Source organism: Vicugna pacos, chromosome 34, assembly GCF_048564905.1.
Source record: "Vicugna pacos chromosome 34, VicPac4, whole genome shotgun sequence".
Taxonomy (NCBI): Eukaryota; Metazoa; Chordata; class Mammalia; order Artiodactyla; family Camelidae; genus Vicugna; species Vicugna pacos.
In genome coordinates this window covers 2,047,959-2,074,903 of record NC_133020.1, presented here as the reverse complement: position 1 = coordinate 2,074,903, position 26,945 = coordinate 2,047,959, and the positions used below count along the sequence as shown (strand labels likewise).

Below are 26,945 nucleotides of genomic sequence, written 5' to 3'. Positions count from 1 at the left end.
GTGCATGGGTGTTCATGTCTGAACTGAAATTGACTCCCTTTCTGTGCATTGATATACTCCACTATTTTCTGTCAGATCCACTCATGAGATGCGACCACAGTTTGAAAAGTCTTCTGCCGTTAGAGAAAAAGATAAGAAAACATTCTTCTTTGCTTTGTTTTTCTGTCTTAACTGAAGAGCTCCAGGTTGGCAAATCCAGGGTCAGATTCAAAATGAGAACATTATACCCTTTGGAACCTGTAAGTTTGGATCCTAGACCTTGGTGCTTCCAGTGGTACTTGAGGGGCATTGACATTTCCATCAGCTCCCCCCACACTTCCTTGTGCCACAGCTGGCTAAAGGCGGTGAGAACAAAAAAAAAAATGCAACGTATGTGCTGTAAATCACAGCTAACATTTTTGCTAAAACTTTTACTCACCTTGTACTTCTTTTTTTGTTCTGCCTTTTCAGTTTTATTAGGTAGAATTATTACAATCCGACTGCACATACACATTATATTGCATGTAAATACACATATACAGTACACTGCACATTTTTAAGTTTACATATATGTACTAATTATTGTTTCTAAGAACAGATTAGATTTTTAGCTTTTTAAACTTACATAGTTATCAAAGGAATAAAGCCAACTACAAAATAAGACTCAACAGAATGCGGTGATCCAGTCATAAAGGGCAGTCAGATGTGCTTACACATACTCAAGAAATCAAAATAATAATTAGTTTATTTGTGTCATTATTATTGTTATTATTTTTAGATCCCTCATATAAATGATGTCATATGGCATTTTTCTTTCTTTTTCCGGCCCACTTCACTTTGAATGACAATCTTCAGGTCCATCCATGTTGCTGCAAATGGCATTATTTTATTCTTTCTATGGCTGAATAGTATTCCATTGTATAAATATACCACATCTTCAGTCATCTATTGATGGACATTTGGGTTGTTTCCATGTCTTGGCTACTGAAAATAGCCAAGTAGTCACTCTGTATTTCTTTCATGGGTAGATTTTAACCTTAATTCTTGCAGTTCTGGGGTCAGTGGGCTTGTGTTAATTCACATCACCTAACAAGTCTACTTGAGGCAACTTTGGAAATTCAGGCATGAACTGTTGACTGAACTGATTTCTGTGTCGGCTGCTGATGGAACGGAGCAGCAGTGTTGACTGGTGCCTCTTGTTCATACCTTGGGATGTGTGATCTCATTTGCTCCCCATCACCCTGTGAGAGAAGAGGTGAAGTCATCTTCTTTACTCAAAATCATCACCGCCACTGAAAAACAAACAAGCAAATAAAACCCAGGAATTCAAGAGGTTAGCTAGCTTGTTCAAAGCCACACAGCTGTAGGAGAGTGTAAACTTTCACCCCAGATCTGCCTTATTACTAAAAATTTTGATACCAAAACCCTTCAGAATTAAAAATGTTAATGTCAGAAGTAAGTTTGGCGTGGATTAAGTACTAATTAAAACACATTCTTTGGGAGACAAATGAGTTTAAAGAGTATAGCACAAGAATCATTAAACTACCGTTGTTTAAAGGTACATAACCATTCTCAACTTTGCGCTTCAGATATTTAAGAAGCCTTTCATTTGGAGGAACACTGATGCAGTCCCCACAAATACATTTTTTTTCTCTGTGCAGCAAACCCGGAAGCCAATGGTAAATGACTGTGTTTTATGGGTTGTCTTTTTTACTTTTTTTTTTTTCTGAAAAGCCTGTGAAATAGGGAAGCATGTGGTGGTGTCATTGGTGGCAACACAAAGATCCGAAAAAGCTTGTATGGGAATTTAAATAAGAACTCAGGTCTTCTGACCGCCTTGCCCACTTCTTTGCAGAAGTGTTAATACATGCGGGCAGAGTAATTGAATGCTTTGGGTAAAGGTTCAAGGTTTAAAATGGCAGAGGAAGAGGGCCACACAGCGTATTTGCTACTTGGGTTTAGAACGTGGCCATGTCAAGACCGTTTGGCCAGTGTTCTGCCAAGTGATCCCGTGAGGGAGAGCTTAAGTAAAAGCCTGCACTTACCAGCTATTTCATGTCGCCAGTAGCAGGTGGAAATACTCTTCAGGTTGTGATTTTCCCTTTCTGTCCCAAGTTTCTTTTAAAGTTTTTGCTAAGCACTTAAAATTTTGCACGTGACCCTATGAAACATACTATGTAAATAAACGGTGGATTAGCCGTGGTTTTTATGTGTGTTTGGTCTCATCCAGCTGAAATTCATGGTTCTACAAAAGATGAAAGAAGGAGGACAATTGTCAGTGGGGCACTAATATAACCACTGAAAAGTTGATTAAATAATAAGAAGAATGGATAGGGTGTATTGAGAGTTGCCTACGTGCTAGGCAGTGTTCAAAGTATTTTGCTCATTTTATCTCATAAAATCTTCTCAAAACCCTAGTGAAGGTAGGTTCTATTATTATTTCAATTTTTACAGATGAGGAAACCAAGCCCTTAATAGTTTAGCTTAATATTGAGGGTCGTAGTTTGATGAGTGGTGAAGGAGTTATAATCTGACTTGAGAGCCTATGCTTTTAATAACTGTTGTACTGCCTTCCTGTGTGATAGGCATTAAACTCAGAGTTAGTAGAAAATGGGTCCTAATTGTAGTTTTCTCATTAATTTATAGTCTGAATTGGTACAAGTCATTTCATCTCTTTTTGCCTCTGCTTCCTCATCTCTAAATTATGTAATAATATCTATTCTATCTATACCTCCACTTTGAGGTGGGGATTAAAGCTCAAGAAGTGTGATGGTCCTTTCAAGGAATGACAGCAATTTAACGCAGAAATGGTGGAAGATTCAACTCCCAGTTGGCCTCGAGGATTAAGTTGGCAGGAGGTTTGACTTTCAGTAGACCTTGAGCTTCATTATAGGCTCATTGTAACAGCGTGATAAATAACATGCCTGCAGGCGCCATGACAGTCCCAAGGCCAAAGAGTGGGGGGAGGTGGCCCAGTTCCTGGGGATCCCAGCCCCTTCCCCAGAGCAGGTGGAACGGTCCCACCTGTAGGCTTGTGAAGCTACCGAGCCCACAAAAACTGGCAACACCACTCCTAGCCGCCCTTTTTCACTCCCTCCTCTTAGGAGATGGCCCGCACTCTATGGAGTGTGTACCTACTTTTACTTTAACCTGAGCACCCGACTCCCACACCTCTTTCTCTGCCTTTCTCTTGCCTTACACTCTATGCAGTGTGTATCTCTCTAAATGAATCGACCTTTACTCAAAAAAAAAAAAATTGTCATGGCCTTAAGACAGGATACATTGTGGACCGAGAGCCAAAGGCAAGGGGGTGAAGGCAATAGAAAGTGGAAGAAAGTATATATTTTTAAAGTTTATATGCAAAAATAACTCAAAATGTTGGCTGAGTGAAAGAAAAGTAAGTGCAAATATGTAAATTGTCAGGGTAGGCTGTAGGCACCACCTTCAATGGGAAGATGAGCCGGAGGGGCCAGAAGGAGAGTCCAGGGAGTTAGAAGTAGCTCTGTCAGCGATCGGAGGATGTTGAAAGGGTCCTGAGTGGTGCTGCTGCGCACAGAAGACGGGCAACACCAGACAGCGGCTGGGGTGGGGGCAGGCAGGATGAAGCGTGACCACAAGCTTGCACGTTTGTCAGGTTAAGCACCTTCACCCATGGTAAATAAATGCCGGTGAAGCTTTGAGAAGTGGATAGAGACGTTCCATAACTATTTAGGTAGATGTTTGGTAATACTGAGGTATTCTGAGGCAGGCGTGAATGGTTCAGTCATTTGTATGCAAGAATAATGTGTGTGATGCCGCAAATCGGAGGTCATCGTACCCCCTACCACTGTCACCTTTACCTCTCCCTTGTCACTCTCATTTCCACGCTGACCTCAGCAGGTCATTGCTGAGGCTTATCTAGCTCATTCTGTGATTTTTTTTAATATGATATTTGTATTTTGAAGATTTGAGCAGAGTATGAACTGCTTTCAGGACGCATTTCTCTTCCAGAAAGTGAGGAATAGCAAGGCGTGCCTGGCTGGATCCGTTCCTAAGCATATTCATGCATCCCCAGACAGCGTGGTTTGCTGGCGAGCACTGTAGTAGGGAGGCAGGTCACGTATGCCCTGGTCAGGAGAGGCCACTTGTCCCTCTTTGAGTGCCTCTTCCACGTAGTTATTAAACTGCAGGACTTCAAGTATTAGTCAGAATTCTCCGCAGAAACAGAACCAATAGGTTGTGTGTGTGTGCATATATATCATAAAGAATTGGCTCCTGTGCTTAAGGAGGCTGGCAAGTCCAAATCTGCAGCGTGGGTTGGCAGGCTTGAGACCCGGAAGAGCTGGTGATGCAGTTCCAGTCCAAAGGCCAACAGGCAGAGACCTAGGAGAGCCAGTGGTGCAGCTGAAGCCAAGAATTCTCTTTCGCTCAGGGAGGCCAGTCTTTTTGTTCTATTCAGGCTGTCAACTGATTGGACAAGGCCCACCCACGTTATAGAGAGCAGTCTGCTTACTCAGAGTCCCCTGATTAAAATGTTAATCTCATCCACAACACCGTCCAAGTTGACATGGAATGTGTTAAAGCAAGGCCTCCTTAGAGGACGTTGGGAGCCCTCACTGCCCCGTGGGAACCAGATGTTGAATCTACTTCATCCTCAGAACTTCTCTCAAATGAAGACAATTTATACTAAACACATTAAGTAGAAATCTTATAACCTGTTTGAATCAAATTAATGCATAAGAAAGCACTTAAAAAACTACAAAGCAGTTTACAAATGCAAGGAGTTTGGGGATGTGATGAGTGAAGAGGGTGTGGGTAGAGTTTAGCATAATTGGAGGGGTTGCCACCTGTCGTGAGGATTATAGTTTGGCAAGAGAACAATGAACCTTTCTTTTTGTGACCGGGCTGCACACAGCCACACAGAGTGCAGTGCAGCCTTCTTAGGACCTTCTCTTGGGTCTACAGGGGAAATCTCATCTTCATGGGAGCATGTCTTGGGTGGGACCTGGGAACTCTGATTCTGCTGCCCAGCCTGTGAATTCTCACCTCCTTTTTCTCCTGCTTTCCAGAGGACTTCTTGTGGTGCTGTGTGACCCAAGGGTTGAAGAACTGGAGAGATGAAAAATATAATTTGTTTACATAGCAGCTATCTTTGTGCCGTATTATCTTATATAAACTTCGGGAGAAAATAATAAAATGGAGGCGGTGATTATGTTGCTATTCATACTTACAGATAGAGTGACCACAGTTTCAATTTCTCTGGTCAGTAGAGGACAGTATATTGCACATAGTTGCTTAATAAATATTTGGTTTAAAAGAAATCTTTTTCTATTCCTGTATCCTTTCTCTTTTCTCTCCTTACTTCTGATTTTCCCTCAGCTTACATTTGAGTCCCCACTATATGAAGAATGCTATATTATTTTTTAGGAGAAATTAAGTAAATAGAATTAGATCTGCTCCTTCAGGAATTTTTTAAATGAGACTAATTTATCTCAATATCACAGTGAAAATAAAGTGCTTAATACTAAATACTACATACCCTAATACCCTTTAAAGTAGAGTATGTTTTTATAACTTGAATCTTGTAGAGAGGAAGCCTTTCTTTAGTTTAACTTGCAGAATTGGTGGTGTTTTTATTTTCCAGTGAACTCTAACAACAAAATGTTCATTAATTAAAAATAGCTGCCCGATACAGGAAACAGCTCATATAGCAGCTTCTGACACGGTTCTAAAAACAGACTTGAGCTGCTTGAGTGCTAAGAATGAGCCCTGAAAGCTTGTGAAGAAGTTCAGGTAAAAGCATGCTTTGTTCTAAGAATGAGCCCTGAAAGCTTGTGAAGAAGTTCAGGTAAAAGCATGCTTTGTTTTAAGGATTCTATATGCCTTTACATGAATGTTTTCTGATTATAAGAGGCACATGTGCTTACTGTTAAAAAAAATGAAATACTATAGCCATATCTTATGGAGAAAGTGAAATTCTCACCCAAATTGTGGTGTCTGTTTAGTCTGGTAGCTTCTAACAGATTCTTTTCTATGCGTATAGAATTATATGTACTTACTTTAAACATGGAATTATATGTTTTTTCAACTTGTTGTTTTATTGCTATATTAGAAATTTTCCACACCAAATCTTTTAAAATCCTCTTCTTGTATCACCTCTTTTAAAGTAGTGTAACATTTCACTTTATAACTGTACTATAATTCGTTAAAACCAGTTCCCTGTTAGTAGTCTTGTGAGTTGATATTATTTAATTTTTCTTCCTTGAAAGTCATCTATTTTTAGGGCAGATGCACTTGTAATTGAATAAATTTACCAAATGTAATTTCTTGATAGTACAATACATTGGGAGTTTACTGTGTGCCTGGAACTCTTCCAGACACTGTTCTGTGAAAATCAGAAGAATAATGCTGCCATCTTATGAAGGACTGTTGTCCCTGTTCTTGTGATGGAGAGAGCCTCCAGGCTCCCTGTACGCCATCGTACGATGGACTGAAGGAGAGGTGACTGGCTCAGGCATGTGAGGGCGCTTTAACTCAAAGGAGCTAAGCAGAAGGGTGGGGGCTGCGTCAGCACAAGAGGAAGCAGAGCTTACAGACTCTCACTGGAGTTACTGATGTTAAAAATCTTTCCTGGTTGCCATAACAACAGGCTTTGCAAGACCTGCCATCTTCACTCTTGTCACCGTGCCTTGAGGATTCCCTGGCTGTGGCCACGGTGACCACAGATTGCTTGGTGTCTGTGTATCCCCTGCTGATCCCCGAATTCCTGTTGTGAGTTTACCTGCTACCCAGGGCCTTCCTGCAACTCTGTACCCCTAGTAGGCCTTACTGAGAGCTCCCTTGGCCAGTCCTCCCTGGTGGCCTGTTTAGGTACTTACTTTTTTCTCCTAAAAATAGAACCTCTCAAGTTTTTGTCATTGTTAGTGTCTTAGATGCCAAGCTCTGTTCATAGGATACACTCTGAAAAAAGTCTCCTTAGACCTAGAAGGTGTGTTTCATCTGCTTAAGTGATTGTTAAATTGATCCTAGGTATGATACATTGAATTTTTAGGGGAAAGAAAGTTTACTCCAAATTACTTTTCTTTGTAATTTCCTAGCCGATCACGACTAGAGAGAAGTGGAGTTTAACATACCCTTAAAAGGGACCTGTGTTTTGATTATCTATTGTAGTACAATAAATCACTCCAAAACTTAGCAGCTTAAAGCAGCAACTTGTTAGCTCATGATTCAGTGGGTTGACCGGACAGTTCTGTTTTCATTGTGGTGTCAGTTGGTTGCTGAAACGGCTGTGGTCCTCTGAGACTTGGTTGGGAGCTCAGCTGGGACCCGGTGGCCCAGGGCACCTGTGGTGTTTGAGTTCCAGAATGGAAGAAGTGAATGCTGCCCAGCCAGATAAGGGCTGGGCCCAGAATTGGCACTGCATCGCGATGCGTCATCTGCCCCATGCTATTGGTCTAAGCAGCAATAGGCTCAGCCTACGGTGGGAGTCAGCCCAGAGCCATTGTGGGAAGGGGGCTCTACAAAGACATGACTACCTGGAAGTGTGGTTCAAAGTGAATACCTGTGAACTAACTAAAGGGACACGTTATTTGCTCTCCTCCCCGACCCAACATACAATGATAAGGAAGGTGTAGGGAAATCGTAACAGACACTTCCCTTCAAAAAGCTGTTAGAAGCTGTGGTGAAGTTAGAACCCTGATACACTGCAGGTAAGAATGTGAAATGGTGCCGTTACTGTGGAACCAGTCTGGCACTTCCACAAAAGGTTAAAACATCAAGTTACCATTTTACCCAACAATTCCATACATAAGTGTACACTGAAGAGAGAGGAAAACATATGTCTACACAAAACTTGTACATGAATGTTCATAGCAACATAGCGAAAAGGTGGAAGCAACCCAAATATCAGCAGGTGAATGGATGGATAAAATGCAGCTGGTCCATCTGGTGGAATGAAGTAGGTACCTACTGCAACATAGATGAACCTTGAAAATATGCTAAGTGGAGGGAGCCAGTCACAAAAGACCACACATCGTATGATTCAGTTTATGTGTCCAGAATAAGCAAACCGATAGAGACAAGGTGGATTATCAGTTTCTTAGGGCTGGTGGGAGTGGGTGTATGGAGGGTGAAAACTCAAGGGTACGGGTTTCTTTTTGAGGTGATGAAAGTGTTCTAAAATTCTCTGGTTGTGTGTATCTGCGAATATACTAATAACTTTGAATTGCAAGCTTTGTATGGTATGTGAATTATATCTCAGTAAAGCTGTTACTAAAAAAAAAAAATTAAATAAAAAGTAAGCAGAAGAGGAAAATGGGAGGCACATAGCAGCCCCTGGTCCATAGCAGTCAACTGGGTGCATGTTAGCGCTGCCTTCTTTGGGGGCTGGTTTGTAACCTGGGCGGTTCTCTGGGGCTCTTGCCTGCACCTTCTAGGCTCTTGAGTGTGTCTTCTGAATCTTCTTACTTTTCCTTAAGAAATGGCCCATGTTTGCAGCCTCTTCCTGTCTGAATAAGGGCCCTAATATTTTTCATTTCAAACTATCTCCATTTCTTTTTTTTCCCCTTCTTTTTCCAGTCTTATTGAGAAATCTCTCTCTCTTGTTAGTCCAGACTGATAGTGCTTCCACTGACATATTCCTTAGAGTTTTTCAGGGTTTTCCCATGGATCTCTTTGGGGTTTACAACGTTAGATTATAAGCATTCTCACAAATTTCTGAGACGGTTCTCTCCCTACCCTGAGCTGCCTTCAAGTGAGGGTGTTACATAAAAGTACCTGTAAGACTCTTAGAAGTTCTGCTGTCTGGTAGAGATGGTCCTTAAGTTACACCCTTACAGTTCTTCAAAGCCTCTTGGTCTGGCTCTCAGATTTACAAAGTCTGATCTTTGTACCAGCATCATTAGCACCCCCTGGAACTGACTGTAGCAGCTGGACCCCATTCCAGACCTGCTGAATGAAACTGAGGATCAGGCCTTGTGGTCTGGGGTTTAGCAGACCCCCCAGCTATGTCTGGTGTACACAAAGTTTTAGGACCACTGGTCTAAAGGAAAGTCTTACCTGAGGAGCCTTAAATCTTTATGAGGGCTCAACAGAGTGCTGCACATTCACATCCTTGAGGCCGCATTTTACGGGCAGTGCAGGATTTGACCTTTGCCCTGAGTAGTTTCTTACTTTGAGCTCACTGTTTTGCTCAGATGCTGAAAAGAGCAATGGTTTTATTTTTGTGAACCTGTCAAGTCTAGCTCCTTTTTATTTCCTCTAAATAATGTTTGAAAAGGAACCAAACGGTTCCTTTTTTTAGTTCATCTCACTACATGGGCAGTTAAGACAAGCCGGTTGATAGCTTTCAACATTCTTCTTGGAATTTCCCTTAGTCAGATCGTGAGTTCATTAAATATCCTTTCCATCTTTCACATCCCTGCATGCAGTGGGTTTTCTAATTATTCTGTCAGTGTACAACTTAGGTCCCCTGTCTTCAAGACATCAATAACATTTGTTTACTTTTTTATACACACACACACACACGTTCTTTTTCAGATTCTTTTCCATTTTAAGTTATTACAAGAGATTGAATATAGTTCTCTGTGCTGTACAGTAGGTCCTTGTTGTTCTGTTATTCTTGATTTTTAACTCTAGTTAACCAAGATCATTTTGACTGCCAGAACTTGTTTGGACTCCCACCTTTTATTTTGGTAGCATTTACAAGTCATTTCTAGTTTATCACTTGGGTTAACTTAAAAAGATATACCCATGAAAACTTAAAAGATCTCACCAAGTGGAGAGAGAGACAGTTTTCCTGGATTGAAAGACCCTCAATATAGTAAAGATGACTATCTTCCAAATCAATGTGTAGATTTAACACAATTCTTATCAAAATTTTAGGAAAATTTTTATAAGTATGGGTAAGATTATTCTAAAATTTACATAGAAAGGCAAAATAACTAGAATGACAAAAACAATTTTAAGACATTCTGTGGCTGCAGTAATCAGTGCTGTGACACTGCCCTGCCAGAGGGATGGACAGACAGAGAAACACGACAGGATAGACTTAGGAGTAGCCCCACTCAAGTGCAGCCAACTGACTTTTGACAGAGCTTCCAAAATAATACATTTTCGGTGGGAGGGTATAGCTCAAGCAGTAGAGTGCCTGCATGAAGTCCTGGGTTCAATCCCCAGGACCTTCTCTAAAAATAAATAAACAAATAAACCTAATTACCGACCCTCACCAAAAAAAAAAAAAAGAATAAATAAAATGGTGATCATAATTGTTAAAAAAAAAGTAATACATTTTCAATAAATGCTGTTAGAGCAGTTGGATATCTGTAGACAAAAAAGAATCTAAACCTTAGAATATATCCATAAATTAATTCAACTTAGGCCATCATCTGCAATGTAGAACATGAAACTGTAAAACTTTTAAAAGAAAACAAAGGAGAAAATCTTCAGGACTCAGGGATTGGCAAAAAGTTCTTAGCCATATGACCAGAAGCATGAATCATAAAAGATTGATAAATAAAATTTCATCAAAATTTAGAACTTTTGCAGAACCTGTTAAAAGGGTGAAAAGATAAGCTATGGACTGGAAAAATATCTGGAAACGCTGTCTTTGACAAAGAACTCCATCTGAAATACATAAAGAACTCTCAAAACTCAACAGTAAAAATGAAATAAAATAAAACAAAAAACCCAAACAGTCTAATTAGAAAATGGGCAAACAACATGAAGACACATTTCACCAAAAAGGATACACAGATGACAAATTAAAACAAGCACCTGTGGTCACTCATTATATAACCGAGCAGTTGCACTTCTGAGCATTTATCCCAGAGAAATGAAAACTTAAATCCACAGTAAAACGTGTGCAAAATGTTCACAGCAGTTTTATTTGTAATAGCCCAAACTGTGAACACCTAATATCCATTCATGTGAGTGGGTAAACTAACTGTGGTGTACGCAACATAAAGGAAGACTGTGGATATAGGCGAAAACTGAAATGGGTCTCAAGGGCAGTATGCTGAGTGAAGAAAGCCAGTCTCCAAAAGTCACGTAACATGTGATTCCACTTATATTCCACTTATTATGTAAATGACAGCATGACCTAGAGAACAGATTAGTGGCTGCCAGAGGTTGGGGACGGTGGGGAGAAGGGTGCTGGGTGTTGGGTGCTGTAAAGGGGCAGCACGCGGGAGCTCTTTGTCGTGATGGAGAGCCCAGTATCTTGATTTGGGTGGTTTCATAGGTCTGTACAAGTGATAAAACAGCATAGAGCGAAACAGACACATTGTGCAAATGCCAGTTTCCTGGTTTTGATACTGTACTATAATTACACAGTATGACGTCGTCGTTGGGGGAAACTAGCCCTCTCTGGACCAGTTTTGCAACTTCCTGAGTTGATCATTATTTCAAAATAAAAAGTTATGGACTTTATATAATTTATTCAAAATACAAAGATATACCCAGACTTTAGACCTGTCTGGTCCACTAGCCATGAGTTGCTTTCAAAATTAAAATTTCAGTTAAAATAAAATTTTAGTTCCTCGGTCACACGAGCCATGTTTCAGGTACTCATGTGGCTGCCTTTACAGGCACAAATGTAGAACATTTCCATCAACACGGAAAGGTCAGTTAGCCGTACTTAAATCTTCAGACAAAACAATAATGCCAGTTGCCATATGTGTGGGCACCTACATGTTCCTTAGTGAACTGTCTTAAATTTATAAATCAAGAGATAATAGTCTGTACCAGCAAAATTTAAATTAAAGAACTGGGTTTGCTGTCTCACTCCCTCATCTTTGGAGATGGCCCACGCTCTGTCTGTTGAGTGTGTATCTACTTTTACTTTAACCCCCACACCTTGGGGCCTTTCTCTCGCCTTCTGAAACAGTCTACATTCTATGTAGTATGTGTCTCTCTAAATAAATCTATCTTTACTCAAAAAAAAAAAGCTTAGCATGACACTAAAAAAGTATCAATTTTTGAAGCTATATCCCATATTTTAATAAGAAAAGAAATGAAACATTTGTTTCATGTTTGAAATAAGGATGAGGTTTTTTCCCTTATCTGCCAAGGCAGTTGCTGTTTTTTTCCCATAATCACAATATAGAATATATACGAAATGGGCAAAACAAAGGGGCTGGACAAGTACGGGAAAGAGATAACAGCAGGAAAAGTGTTTTTAATGTCCCATATGTTTTGTTTTTTTTTCTGTGTCTTAGTGACCAGTTTACTAACGGTAGCTTACCACTGCAGAGGAAGCATGGTTTAGTGACCAGAACTTAGACCAGAATTCTATTTCTGGCTCAAAATGACCTTGAGGAAGTGACAAATTACTCATCTCATTCTCATAACCAATAAGCAAATTAAGATGAAACTGACTGTTGCTCTGGTGGACTATAGGATAAGTTATTCTAAAATTAATCCCAAGGAGGGGAGAGGGTATAGCTCATGTGTTAGAATGCGTGCTTAGCATGCATGGGGTCCTGGGTTCAATCCCCAGTACCTCCTCCAAATGTAAATAAATAAACCCAATTACCTCCCCCTCATTAAAAAAAAAAAGAAAAAATTTAAAAAAATAAAGAAAATGATCCCAGTGTTTTAGGTTATTGTAAAACTCTTTGCATTACAACAACAAAGAGTTTTACAAAGTTTTGAGGAATGTAGTTATGAAAAGAGTCACATGAGGTAGAAAGAGGAAGTTTACTTTACCAGACACAAACACTTTTTGGTTATGAGTTTGAGAGTTAAAAACAAGAAAACTCAGACATAGCGTAAAGTTTTTTCTTATTTTTTTCCAGGTTAATAATTTGGGGGAAACTCTGGGGGAGAATGAGCAGACAGTTTGCATTTTAGAGATCAGGTTTTGAAGTTTAGAAGTCCAGGATTTGAACTGCAGCTCTGCCATTTACCCCAAGAAAGTTATTTAGCTAAGTTCTCAGTTTCACCATCTATACAATGGGGCCAATAACGCCTTTTTTGTTTGAGTTGTTATGAGAAGGGCATGTAGTAAGTACACAGCTGTGATTACTGATGATGCTAATTTTATCAAGACGTGGAATGGAATGATGGTGGTATTAGGAACAGATAAATAGCTTTGTTTACTCTTTTATGAAGACTTATTTTTAGTCACATAATAATTTTGAGGGGATACTAACTTTAGCTTTGTAACAAATTGGTTGTTAATTGTGGTTCCAAAAGCCTTTCTCAATTTAGTATGTGACTAACTTGATCAAAATCACTTGATTTAAAGTCAAGATGGATAAATCTGTTTTTATAAAATCCAACAAACCAAAGTCTAAGCAGAAAACTAAGGGGGAAGAAAGCACACCTTTATGACATTTTATTTCAGTGCAGTCCCTATAACATGTTTCTACAGCTGTATCCACGTAATACCTGAATGAACAGTGAAAAGGTTTAGTTAATTCTAAAGATAAATAAAAATCTACAATATACCACGTCAGATATCAGAAAATATTCCATATGATCTTCCTTTTCCTTTTCCTGCTGGATGCTTAAACATTGACTGAAAAAGTCGAGAACCAGAGCTGTAAACTCACTAGGCTAAGCAGAGCAGAGCAGTTCGTTTCAGCCAGTTGTTCACAGGCATGTGGTCAGTTTGAAGTTTCCTGCTCAACTCCTCTGAACTAGAGAGAAGGAACTAATAATGCTGACACTCTCGTTTTGCTTCATCACCCATGCCTGAGCACGTACGCCAACACTTCCTGCGCAAGACCTACCCTGACTCTGCAGAGGAGCCCCTCAGCTGATCTGGGTGGGCATGCGGTTACGTCGGGAAGCATCAGCCCTCGGCTGCACACCACACACGATGTGAACATGCCATGTCTCATTACTGTACCTTTCACTGCGTAGAGATAAGCTTTCAAAGCTTATGGTAACATTCATTGACAGCAAGTGCTGGTTGCAAGCCAGTTACTAGCTCTCAAAAGTACCAACCCATGAAAGTCGTATGCTGGAAGACAGTATGTTTAAGGAAAAGCTAATTGAGAAATATAATGCCATGGAAATTGCATTGAAAAAAAAATCTATCAGAATATCTGAAATGTACATAGCTTTTCTCCCTAATACCAATCTAAATCTATCCCACCTTGACACCCTTGGCTTTAGTTTTCTTACCCATACAGTTGGAGGATTTCCAAATTTCTAAGGCTTTGTGATTTTAGTGTGTGTTTCTCCAAGTCGTTTTCTCCATGTTTCCATTTCTTGGCTCATAAGCTACATTAAATGTTTATTTCATTCTACCTGTCAAAATTTTGTCAAGTACTTTAAGGTAATACACTATTTTCAGTTTTGTTATACTTTCAGAAACACAGTAATTTGAAGAAGTGATACTGCGAAGTTGTACTGCGCCTAGACATTATAGTCTGACTCTGACTACACCATGGAAATATTCACATGCAAAGGAAACTGGAATTTGGATTATTACGTGGATGTTGAATCCATGTGATAAACCTCTAGATGTTTTGTGAAGTCTGTGTTATGTGGTATATTATCTACAATGTTGGCTTTAATTGCTAATGCTCTCTTATGAGCATGGCAAGGGTGGGAACTTTTCTCATCATTGCCTTTCCTTCTTTAAAATCCTGACTTCTTTCATGAAGAAGGTATTTGGGGTTGCTAGTATCCGGGGAAGGAAAGAGAAGGCCCTTTTGCTTTGAGGGGATGGGCATGGTTTTGCCCTTCCACATCTCTTGGGACTCTCTTATAGCCATGAAAAAAAATCCTAAGATTCTGTAAGACCTACTTTTAAAGGATAGTTTATTATAAACCCGAAGGCTGTAACTACAGTAAAATCACACAGAGCTGGCCCTATCCTTCCCGTTCGACCACAGTATTCTAGAGCATTCCCACTGCATTTTGAAATGCCTTCGTGGAATTTTGAAATTCGTTACTTGCGTATCTTTGAGCCTGCATCAGTGCTAGCAGGGGGAGTTGTGAAACACAGTTCTGCACTTCCCCTTAGCTCTTCCACGTCGAGCAGAAGATGTGTGTGTGTCTGGTGTCTAAATACAAATGTCTATAGATGTTTATCCACAAATCGTAGATCCAAAGAATTTCTCCACAAGCAGGAGATAAGTATGATGAATCGGAAGACTAAAAGGCACTGCTGGATGCTTGAAAGGAATCCCCTATGGGGGGCTGTGAGTATTGTTATTTTTGCAATTTCCGTTTTTGAAGTAGGCTAAAAAGATTTGAAATTTTTGAGTATATGAAGTCTATGAATAGATGAAGTAACTGCTGTTCGTCTCCTTCTTTACTCCTAAATGATAAGTAATTTGTATTATTATTGAAAAATTATCCTGGCTCATGTGTAGAACGGTTTCATGCTGTGATTTTAGCACAAAGGTAAAGCTTTTCCTATTTTCATGGTCAGTGGCACTTCTTCCTGTGGATTCATAGCACAGCAGCGTTCCCTGAGAGCAGTGAACGTGAACTGTGCTTTAAAAGTCTTAGCTGAGACTTTTTATCTCCTCATCCCTCCTATTTCTAATCTCTATTTCTCCTTCTTCCTTCTGTTTCTAATATGTAAAAGCTGTACTTCAACAAGTTTCTTAGAATTTATTTGTGTACTTAATCATCAGTCATCAATTATTAAGGGATAAAATTCCCTCTACTTCTAAAACATTGTCAGAGTACATTGGTAATGCGCAAGGTGAAGGATTTCTTGAAATTACATGTGATTTATTGGACTCTGAAGTCTAGTTGGCTTCACTGGATCTTTTAGCATCGTGGCCCGACTGTTCTTGTGGTCTTTTCTATTTTACTGAAAAACCACTTTCAGTGAATGTTTTATTCAGAAAAACACTTTCACAGGGTGTAGTAAGGAGAAAGGAAACAAACATTTAGGTGTAACTACTGGAAACATTTTGATGTGTGATTTTCCTCTTCGCATCTGCTGTTTTGCAAAGCTGAGGTCATAATTTATGTAGATTTTTAAAATCATGCTTCCCCCTCCCATATAATATTACATTTTTCATGTTATAAAAATTCAATAGCTGTGTGATATTCTGTTAAAAAGCAGTACTTGAATTTAGTTAACATGTCCTTTATTGTTAGGTATTTAACATTTAACATTTTTCAAGATTTGGATTATGAATCTCTGTGAGAACACTATCGTTCTAAAAGACGATCTTTGCAAGGTGCCTTGGCGGGGAAATCCCATTGTATTTGTATTCTTGATTTAAGATATTAATAATAGCCATACCTGAGAATTTTAAGGGCAAGCATTGAATTAGGATTCTAAACAAATGTGTTGAGTCCCATGTTTGTTTAAATTTTCTCACTTTTTAAAAAACTTTTACTTCTATGTGGCAGATAGCCTATGTGTCCCTGTCTTTTTTTTTTTTTTTTTTGGTTTGTTTTTGTTTTCTTAGGTTCATCTGTTTATTTTTTCAAAGGAAGTACTGGGGACCAAACCCAGGACCTCGTGCATGCTAAGCACGTGCTCGGCCACTTGAACTATACCATTCCCTCTACCTGCTTTTCAAACGTGGATGACATTGCTTTCTTTGTTGGGACAAGCTGGAGTGGGATCTATAGAACATTTGCAAATAGGTGAACATTGAGAAAAATTGGAAGAGAACTTCCCTAAGGCAGGTCCTTCTGCACCACAAGTCTCATGTGAGTGGAGGGCTAGGCTATGCATGTAAGCGCGGGCTGTGAATATGCTGGTGCCAGGAAGGCACAGATTCACAAGGCTTCAGCCACGGCCTTTGGCTTTTCTTTGTTTCACTAGGTTGGAAATGGCCTGAGATTCTCCCAATACTTCAGCCACAAAAAGGAAGAAGAAGCTTCTTGTTCTCCATTCCCATTGTGTAGAGGCCCTTGTGTCACAGACTGGCACCGCCGTGGGGTACTGGCCTACCTTGTGGGGTGAATGGAACCAAGTTCAGAGTACTCTGAGTTACTTATGAATTCTTAAATGTGCCTTCCATTTAAAACTTTATAGGCATGGTGGTAAATTTTAATAGAATAGGAATAGCTAATGTACTATGAATAGACAATCAAAATATGACAGTTTGGAGCCTTATTCTGTAAGTAATTATTTTGGATCAGAAAATTTGATTTCAAGATTTCAGAGAGGGTGTAGCTTAGTAGTAAAGTGCATGCTTAGCATGCATGAGGTCCTGGGTTCAATCCTCAGTACCTCCATTACGATAAGTAAATAAATAAACCTACCCCCCTATCAAACAAACAAACAAAACCCCTCAAGATTTCAGGCAATTTGTTTTTTCTTTGCCTTGCTTCTGAGTCCTTCTTGCTAATTTAGGTGTTAATACAAGTTAATACCTGACTTTTCTTTATAAATGAATAAAATTTTATTGAACATGTATTATACTTAGAAATAGTTCTTTTTTCCTAATTTTTACTGTAATTTTAAAATTTAGGATCTAGTTGCTTTAAGTGCCAGATTTTACACACACACACACACACACATATATATTACATTAAAAAGAAGTCAAAGTGGGATTTATTATAAGACCTATATATTTTGTTCTCGAATGACAAGCATAAGTAGACTTATTTATAAGATTAAAGGTGACTCAGAATTAGGCTGAAAACCACATAGTCATAGGGGTTTTTTTGCCCTCGCTTTCTTTTGCTTGTTAGGCACCCCAGCCTGCATATGCTGCTTCCGAGTGTGCCCACAGCGCACACAGTGTTCTAAGGATCAGCTTTGTCACTGAACCAGTTGGACTCCCATCCAGCAGTTTATACACTTCTTGGCGTTTCTCCTGCCCATTTGTTTAATCTTTCCAGCTCATCTGATCCTCCGGCATTAGAGCTGACAGCTGCAGTGGCACATGGGGTCCATAAAGTAGCTGAATAATAAAATGCCATGACCTGGTTCTTGTATATTTTCAGTGACAACTGAATTGGTAGCTCAGAAATGCTACAGATTTGTTTGGCAGGTCAAGGGAAACATTCTCTTTATTTTACAGGAGGAGGTTTGTGTGTAAAAGGCACTGGTAATTGATCCTCAGTGTTTTAAATTGTCTCCTAAGTCCTACTCCTTATTGTCTACTGAGCACCAGCTGGGCACAGTGCCTTGTGTTCCATGAACATTATTTCTAATCCTCAGGATAGTCTTTAAGGTGATATGACCCTATTTTTCAGATGGAGAAAGCAGACTCCATGAGGTTATATACGCATATCTGCATATTTAGTTTTACACAGTAAATGGCAGAACTGGAATTCAGGTCCAAGAACATCTGTTTCCAGATCTCATGGCTTATCAATTGCACAGTGTAGCAGTCATTTTTTTATTATAAATAGTATTTTACTTCCATTTTGCTGTTGCTGGACATGGACTGTTGTGATGAAAGATGTTGTGAACATTATTGTTCATCTTTTAGTGGAATTATTGGGTGTGTGTGTGTTCACCCTTAGGAGATGTTGCCTCAAAGTTTTCATGGTGGTTTCAGTGTGTGAATATTCTAGTTCTACTTCCTAAACAAGACTGTCTGTTGGTCTGAAAAAATCTTAGCCGTGTGGCATGTCCAGTGGTATCATTTGGGGATTTTAACTTGCGTGTCTCTGATTAATGATTTTTATATGCTTGTTTGGAGACCTTTTGTGAGGTTCTCAGTCAAAACTTCTGTCCGTTAAAGAAAATAGGGTGGGAGGTGGAAAGTACAGTGAAAACAAGAAACGTGTAATGTTGGGCAGTAATAAGTGCTGTTAAATAGCAAAGGTCAAATTACTAGGGTCGATAGAAACTGACAGATGGGGTTATGAGGACGGAAAGAGCCACGAGAGAAAGTGGCGTGTAAGCGCAGACTCGCCTGAAGTTTGTTACGGAAGCAGGAGGAAAACCTGGATGAAACATTCTCGGCTGAGGGAACCGAAAGTGCACAGGGCTTGAAGGAGGAATGAGGTTTAGCAGGGAGGACCCGGCAGGGAAGCATTTAAATTCCCACACGACTCTTCAGCTTCAGAGGGTTGATGAGGCCCTCATTTCACCCACCTCCAACCACGTACTCTAAGATGTTATTTAGCTTGTTTTCTTATTTATAAAGATTAAAAGCTTCTATTCGGTTAATGGGGTTCCAGGTTTGAACTAATAACTTCATATTTTGCCAACAAACTGCTACATAATATCTACTCATAATACTACTGTTCTCTTTTATTGAGTTATAATCAGTTTACAATGTTGTGTCAATTTCTGGTGCACAGCACAATTCTTCAGTCATACGTGAATATACGTATATTCATTTTCACATTCTTTTTCACCATGAGCTACTACAAGATCTTGTATATATGTTCCTGTGCCACACAGTGTAAACTTGTTTATCTATTCTATATGTGCCTGTCAGTATCTACAAACCTTGAACTCCCGATCTATCCCTTCCCACCCACCTCCCTCTGGCACCACAAATTTGTGTTCTATGTCTGTGAGTCTGTTTCTGTTTTATATTTAAGTTCATTTGTCTTCTTTTTTTAGATTCCAAATTTGTTTTTAGGGGGAGGTAATTAGGTTTATTTATTTATTACTTTTGGTGGGGGTACCTGGGATTGAACCCAGGACCTCCTGCATGCTAGGCATGCACTCTATCACTGAGCTATACCCTCCCCGCTTGCTACATAATATCTAAACACATTTCCTTGTGATGTGTTTTATGAATGTTTACTTAGTAAACATTTATTGAACAGATCTGATTGAGTGCATGTCATGGAGGATGGAAAGGTGAGGAAAGAGTTGTTGAGGAAACCAGAGAAGGAAGGAGTTACTGGAGAGAGCCCTAGAGAAACAGGAGAGCTGGTTGTGAGGGGCCCAGGAGGAAGGGATGTCAGGGAGGGAGCAAGGTCAGCACTGCAGAGGCCCGCCGAGAAGCCCAGGGACGCTAGATCCGAAGTGACGACCTGTGGCTTTGGTGACTGGAACATCCCACTGGTCTTGGTGGGAGCAGCAGTGTCAGGTGTGCAGGTTAGACAGACAGGTGGGCAGAGAAGAGACTTGGAGGTGAGGAGGTGGAGGCAGTGGCCTTGGAGTTCCCACCTTCTGAGTAGTGTGAACAAAAGAGAAAGGAATGAGATTAGGCAGCTTGACAAAAAGATGAATGGAGCCAAGTGGTTTTTTGTTTTATTTTTGATTTTTTCTTTCTGGAAAGAGACTTCAGTGTTTTTTTTTCCCCATGACAGGGAGTCATCCTTTGCTATTCTTGGCTCACAGAGCAGACAGGTGTGTGTTTCTCCCCCCTCTGCCCTTTTAAACATGTTTAAAACTTCTTACAACTGTATAGTTTTCCAAGTATTCAAAGAGCCTTCACCTATGCGATCTCATTGATCTTGAGAGGAAGGTCACACATACTATGCCTGTTTCTTGGATGAAAGCCTCAAAACTCAGAGGTAGTAGCTGAGAAGTCACCCCACTGATAAACTGCGGGGCAAGAATTTTTGTCAGTATGCCCTACCTTGCCCAGAGTTTGGGAATCCGTATTCACATCATTAACTGACCATGACTGCTGCAGTTATCCTCTGGTTACCCCAGAAAAAAACCCCAAGGCATTTAGATGTAATTTATAGGACAGACTAAGAGACTTTCCCGATTCCCCCTTTGTTTCCCCTGCACACACACACTCTTCTCACCCACCTGTGCACCCTCATGTACACACACACATCACCCACCCCACGTACATAACTCTGCCCCCGCCACACACAGTCTCACATGTTGTCAACTGGTTATACCTCAGTCCTAGTCTCAAAGGACCCTTGCCCAATACTTTCTTCTTTCTGAGGTTTGGATTTGGGATAAAAAGGTACCATAAGGTTACAGAGAATTGATTTTATACGGCCAGATGAGAGACTGTCAATACAGGCATTCCTTATTTTATTGTGCTTTGCTTTACTGCACTTGGCAGACACTGCGCTTTTTACACACTGAAGGTTTGTTAGATGGTTAGCAGTTTTTTTTAACATTTTTTTATTGAGTTATGGTCATTTTACAATGTTGAGTCAAATTCCAGTGTAGAGCACAATTTTTCAGTTATACATGAACATACATATATTCATTGTCACAGCAGTGTTTCTAAATGTAAGTATGTACATTGTTTGTTTGAGATATAACGCTATCGCACACTTAATAGGCTACAATGTAGGGTAACCATAACTTTTACATGCATTGGGAAACCAAATAATTAACGTGACTTGCTTTATTGCAATATTCGCTTTATTGCAAACTGGAAGCAAACTTGCACTGTCTTAGAGGCTCACCTATAAATCCTTAGGTTTCAACAATAAGAGTTCCATTAATCATTCAGTTTTTGCCAAATTTGCTGTAGCTCCCCAAAGGAAACCCTGGAGAACTTATGCTAACCAATTTTTGCATAAATTTGATCTAAAGCAATAGTTGTTTGCATGCTTTGGTCCTTCGGGATATTTTTTGAGTTGCGAGAATTAACCGTTCTGCGTTGGATTTTATGAGCACAAAACTGGGATTGTCATAATTTTCACCTTGGCTTGATCTCATCCCCTAAAAGCTGAGAAGGAAGGTGCGTAATGTTGATATTTTGATGGTCTTTATAGAACGATGTTTGTGTGGTACGTCTTTTCCACACACCTAGTGCTAGACCTCTGTCACAGTTGTTAGCACCTTTCTCCTCCTCACCCCCCAAAAAGGTAAAAGTCTTTGTTTCTTGAACATATTAAAAAACTCATCAGGGGAAAGGAGCTAGTGCCCCTTTTTTTAAGTCTGTAGAGTTTAGGCTTGGAACATTACAAATTGTAGAAGCCCAGTAAGTCTTCTATATAGAACATGCTTTGTTCTTCATCCTTTTCCCACTTGTCACAGCCTCTCACAAATGTTTAACGTAAGTATAGTTACTAATATAATGAACATATTAACATAAATGTGTATTGTTATATGTATGTACTGCCTGCAGAGAGTCTTCACTGTCATGCATTTCAGAAAGTTTCTTAGACAAAGAAAGACAGAAGAATTAAAATATCTAGATTCCAATTTGGATGAATCACCTCTTGAAAGAAGGTGGATCAGAATGAAGAATGTGGAAGGCAACAGACTAAGACTCAGATATTTGTATGCTTTCTGACCACCTCTGTTTTAGAGTCAATATTAAGTATATGGAAACAGAAGAAATATTACCCTAATGAAGACAGTAAGAATCTAATGCTGTGAAGAACTGGATCCCATTTTTTCTCACTTGACTAAGACATATTACCTTTCTAATTTAACAGAAATATCCCTGGGGCATTGGTGGGCCTGGGTTATAGTCCTGATGGTTGGCTTTGATGAAAAAGGGCAGCGCCCTGAGACCCGCTGACGTAGGCTTATCCTCAACGCTTGCTTTCTTTGCAGTGCGGTAGCTGGGCAGGTCCTAGACGGCACTCCTGGAAATGCTGACACATCAGAGGAATGATGGGCAATTAAAGAAAATGCTTCCCAGACTCTGCTCCATCACTGTTTACACCTTGCAAACTGGACAGAGATGTTCCATTTATTTCAGTGTGTTTTCTTTTGCCTTTAAGGTACTTCATACCCTGCAAATATATTTTTATTCTGAATCATTTTATAAAACTATTACAAAAGAAAAAAACAGTCAAATAAAAAGATATATAGAATGTTAAACAGAAATACAAAATTCTTGGTAACACACTGAAAATATCTAAGGAGATGTCACCTGTTTACAGATGTTGTGTTTTGTGTTTCAGTGTCTGTGATTGGTTAACTCTGTTGTCTTAGTCTTACATGATAAATTGACCTTAGGACAGGTAATCTGAGTCTGTTTCATATTCACAGACTACCACCCTGTCAGTATCCAGTCCCTTCGTAGTATGAGCTATTTGTGTAGAAGGAGTTTGAGCAAAGTGGAAAGAGGACGCGGCAAGGGCAGAGCGGGTGGTAATGCTCCCGGAGTGCGCCCTGCACAGAGCATCTTTGCGCGATGCCGTTGCCATCTCACCTGGTACTGTAGTGGTACCTCCTGCTCAAACCTTTCAGTGACACCACACCTAAGAGTTGAACCCAGAAGTTTTTAGTATTTCCTTCTGGATAATAAATAAGTACTTGTTCTTGTCTTTGCTGCTCTAGCCCTTTCTTCTTTTCTTCTGAAACCGGTAAGAATGAACAAGACCCCTCCTTCCTCTAACTTGCATTCCTGTTATTTTAGGAGAGGTCTTCGGAGGTGGTCTAGCTGGCTCTCTCATCCTGTGCCTGAAGTGCACAGGACCAGAGCGGGTAGATGGCTGGCCGCATCACACCAGTGGCTAAGCAGGGACTAGAGTCCAAGTTTCTGGAGTTTTAATTATGGGGTCTTTCTGTCATTGAGCTCTACAAAGCTAAGGGCTTAAAAACATCATCCCAAAAATCTGTGCCCGGGTGCTCTGGGGCATCACTGCCAACTCACAGGAGTGCTCCCTGCAGGATATTTTTAAATTTCAAGGGAAACACAGTGACTTCTATCAAACACTGTGGAAACTCTGAACTCTAGGTTGTTCCGAGTTTCAGTATCAGACCATACTGTGTTTCTTTTGATGACATTGTAATTTTGCAAAGCTGGGGTTTTGGTGAGTAACTGCGAGGAAGGAGGTACCTAGTGAAAATCAGTGTGGAACAGGAAGTGAGGATGACAGGGTCTAATACGATTCTGTGGTGTGAGACGGTGTGCAGGACCCAGTAGGCACCAACATCCCATGAGTAACTAGTGACTTAAGAATGGAATAAAATACTAATTTTCCTTGCAGTAGTTTTGTATTATATTTTCAAATGGTGCTAAATTGCTAGGTCAAGATAGTTATTAAGTTGTTTGTGCCTAACTACTTAATAAGTGGAGTTCCTAGGGATTTCTCTTGGGTTGGGGCACCATAAAAAGGTTGCTGAGATGGTGAAGGCTCCATGATTCGAAATTTTGGAACCTCTGAATATCTCCCTGAATAAAGCATCTTACCAAGGAAGGAGAAAGGCTGAGTAAGGGTGAATGAAACTAGACAGATTCAATAGTGAAGGGACAGAGAACAATCGCAGTTATCTGATCCCTGTGTAGCTGGCACAGAAGCTCCTATCACACGTTCTAGGCAACATTGCTGACTGCCCGGTATTTGAAGAAGATAAATTATTGGGCTTCTCTGCTTCCAACACCTTTTTATCTTGAGAACCTTTATGGGGATTATTGGTTCTTTGTCATGTGCCCTACAGCTTAAGTTTGGAGGCCCTGTTGTTAGATTTTGAGCAGTGTGGCTCGAGGTGCTGCTGTGGAGACAAAGTCAGAACAGCCAGAGGTGAACTTGGAGCCGAACAGGACACTGCTGTTTACTTGCCTTTCTTAGATCTGCTGTTTTTCCCCTTCTGAGTAATTCCCATGAATCAGTATTCCAGAAACTGTGAGTCAGATTTTATAATTGTGCCTTGCTAGTTAGTAGACCTACTCAAGGACATAGCAGGGCGAACATTGAAAATTCTGTGTCAGAGGAATAGACAATACTTTTGGAAAATTATCATTCATGACGTTAGAAATTTTGGAAGACAGAGGAAAGAAACACACTATCAATATGTCTTCTTCCCTTAGGTTTTCTAGCCCATGGGGGCAAGGTGGAAGAAGAGAGTTTAGTTAGGAAATCATTGCGGAATCTGGGTGAGAGATGGTGTGGCCTAGGCCAGGTGGGAGGGGTGGGAGTGCTAAGAAGTGGCCAGATTGGAAGAAACAGCCCATGTCATGAGCCGCCAGGTGGGATATGGAGGAGTCAAAGAAAGAAAAAAGTCAAAGACAGGCTCTCAGGCGTTAAGCCTGAGTGATTAGAAGGATGGGGCTGCTATTTCCAAAAATGGGAAGGATACAAGAGGAACAGATTTGGGGAGAAAATCAGGAGTTTTGGGATGTTCTATTTGAGACATTTATTGAACAAACAGGCAGAGATACTCAATCAGTAGTTAGATGTAGGAGTCTGGAGTTCACAGGGGGAAGAGGTTTGTCCTGGAGATGTAAATTTGGGAGGTAGCTGTATATTTATATTTTTACCATGTTTAAAAAGCTTGGTAGTTATTTTACCCATTATTACTCCTCTCATACAGAATTTTCATTGGTATCTTCATTTTTTTAATCCAAATAAACTTCAGAGTCACTTTGTTAAATTTACTTTCTAAAGTATGTTGAAAATTTTACTAGAAGACTATATGTGTGTGTGTGTGTGTGTGTGTACTAGGTGACTGTGTATGTGTATGTATATGTACATATATATTTACTAGAAGACTATACGGTAATTTTAGAAGACTCAGCACCTTTCACATGGATCTTTGTAGATCCAACAATGCATTATTTCTCTCCATTTAGTTTTCCTTTATTTCTTCTGATAAGGGCTCATTCTTTTTTCCCCAAATAGTTGATACACATTTCTTGATAATATTATTCCCAAATGTTGTATACTTTTTGTTGCCATTGTTAGTACATTTCATTTCACCCGTATTCTGATAGCTTTTGCCGTATAAAGAGTTTATGTTGATACATTTGGCCACTTCTCTACATTTTGTGTACTATGAATAATATATCCTTGATCTTTAAAATTTTCTTCCCTAGAAAAAGAACATATCATCTGCAAATAATAATTTTATCTTTTTCCGTTCAATATTTGTGTCTCATTTCTGTTCATGCCAAGAAGAGAACTCCTAAATTTAAGATAGGAGGTAACTATAGAGTGAGGTGGTGATTAATGCCTAGACGTTTGGTCACAGCTTACAATTTTTGTTTTGTTTAGTTTTCATTTTAGGTTTATCCTAATTATTTCTTTTCTTTGCCTTTAAAATTTTATTTCTGATGGGTTTGTTTTGAGTGCCTAGAGTTTATCTGTTTTAGATTTATGCATTCTCTCCAATAGTTGGTTTTGGTATGATATATATTGGTTTTCAGCCACTTTGCTCTTCCAAGGACATATTCTATGATTCCGTGAGCACCACGCATTGGCGGAAGGATCTTTTCTGCTGAATCAGCATTTAACTTGCATGGATGCAGAAAGGAATTAAACCCAGCAGAGAGTACAAAACCAAGAGATTTCAGTCCTATGACTGGACAGGGCCGGGATGAAAACTTAAAATTCAGTAGCCTCTTCCTCTTCCTCCAAATCGACCAAAACAGTAAAAATGAATTTTTACAAGTCAAAAAAATTATTACGTATACATTTATAAGACAATTGATTTTGAAAACAGATTTTCAGACTGTTTTGCAAATTGGAAAGTTGTATTTAAAAGCTAAATACAAAACTGTTTCACTTCTGATGTGGACTGTAAATCAGAAAAGGACTTGCTGATGCAACTTAGATTTCTGTAATGCGTTATCTTGAATTTTCAAGTTAACTTTCAAGTTTTGTTTTCTGTGTGCCAAGTTAAGCTTCATGTGACCTTTCTCCCTGAATGAGCCGCGGATGCTATCTGACAGACACATTTAGGACTTTGTACCTCCAAGGATAGATTTGCAGAACAGCTTTTAATTGGCCTGCATTGCCTTGTTCAAATAGCCAAACACCTGCTAGGCAAGCCCCTGCGCATGTGAGTGGCTATATGTTGCTTCCTTTAGGATTTGCAAGGCTGGAGCACAAAGACGGTGATTGTTACCCAATAAGCAGTAGTCACACACTTCTACCAATCGCCTTAGGAGGGCTGGTTACCATGGAATCCACCATCTGTTCACTCCCCGCCGGAATGTGATTATCCTTGCTGGGCTGGGAACTGGGGGAAGCAGGGGAGCGTGTGCTGTGTGAAATTATCTGCAATGGACTGGGTTCATGGGAGGCTAGATTTGGCTCACTAGAAGAACAAATGAAGGCAGTTTTACTTCTTAACCATTTGTGACTTCTAACCAAGAGGAATAAATTCAGCTTTTATAAGGTAAGTAATCCTAGTACTGTGTATCCAGTTTGTTACTACGTTTGGTGTGGGGCATTATCTCCATGTGGTCCAAGAAAAGGGAGCTGTAAGCTCTTCTGGAAGGAACCTCCAGCATCACACACTTCTATTGTATTGATTTTAA

General features: G+C 39.8%; 1 protein-coding gene across 8 annotated transcripts in view; it reads left to right on the top strand.

Moving 5' to 3' along the window:
* FGD4 (FYVE, RhoGEF and PH domain containing 4) overlaps nucleotides 1-26,945 on the top strand; it is a 184,224-nt gene that overhangs the window by 40,761 nt on the left and 116,518 nt on the right. For 2 of the 8 annotated variants that reach the window (XM_072954503.1, XM_031670554.2), the window contains exon 1: nucleotides 26,506-26,803. The exons of 4 other annotated variants lie outside the window; for them this stretch is intronic. The gene's annotated coding sequence lies outside the window, so the exon portion shown is untranslated. Of the gene's footprint in view, nucleotides 1-26,505; nucleotides 26,804-26,945 lie in introns of those variants that run through there. 2 more of the 8 variants (XM_072954504.1, XM_072954505.1) reach the window with 1 other exon arrangement.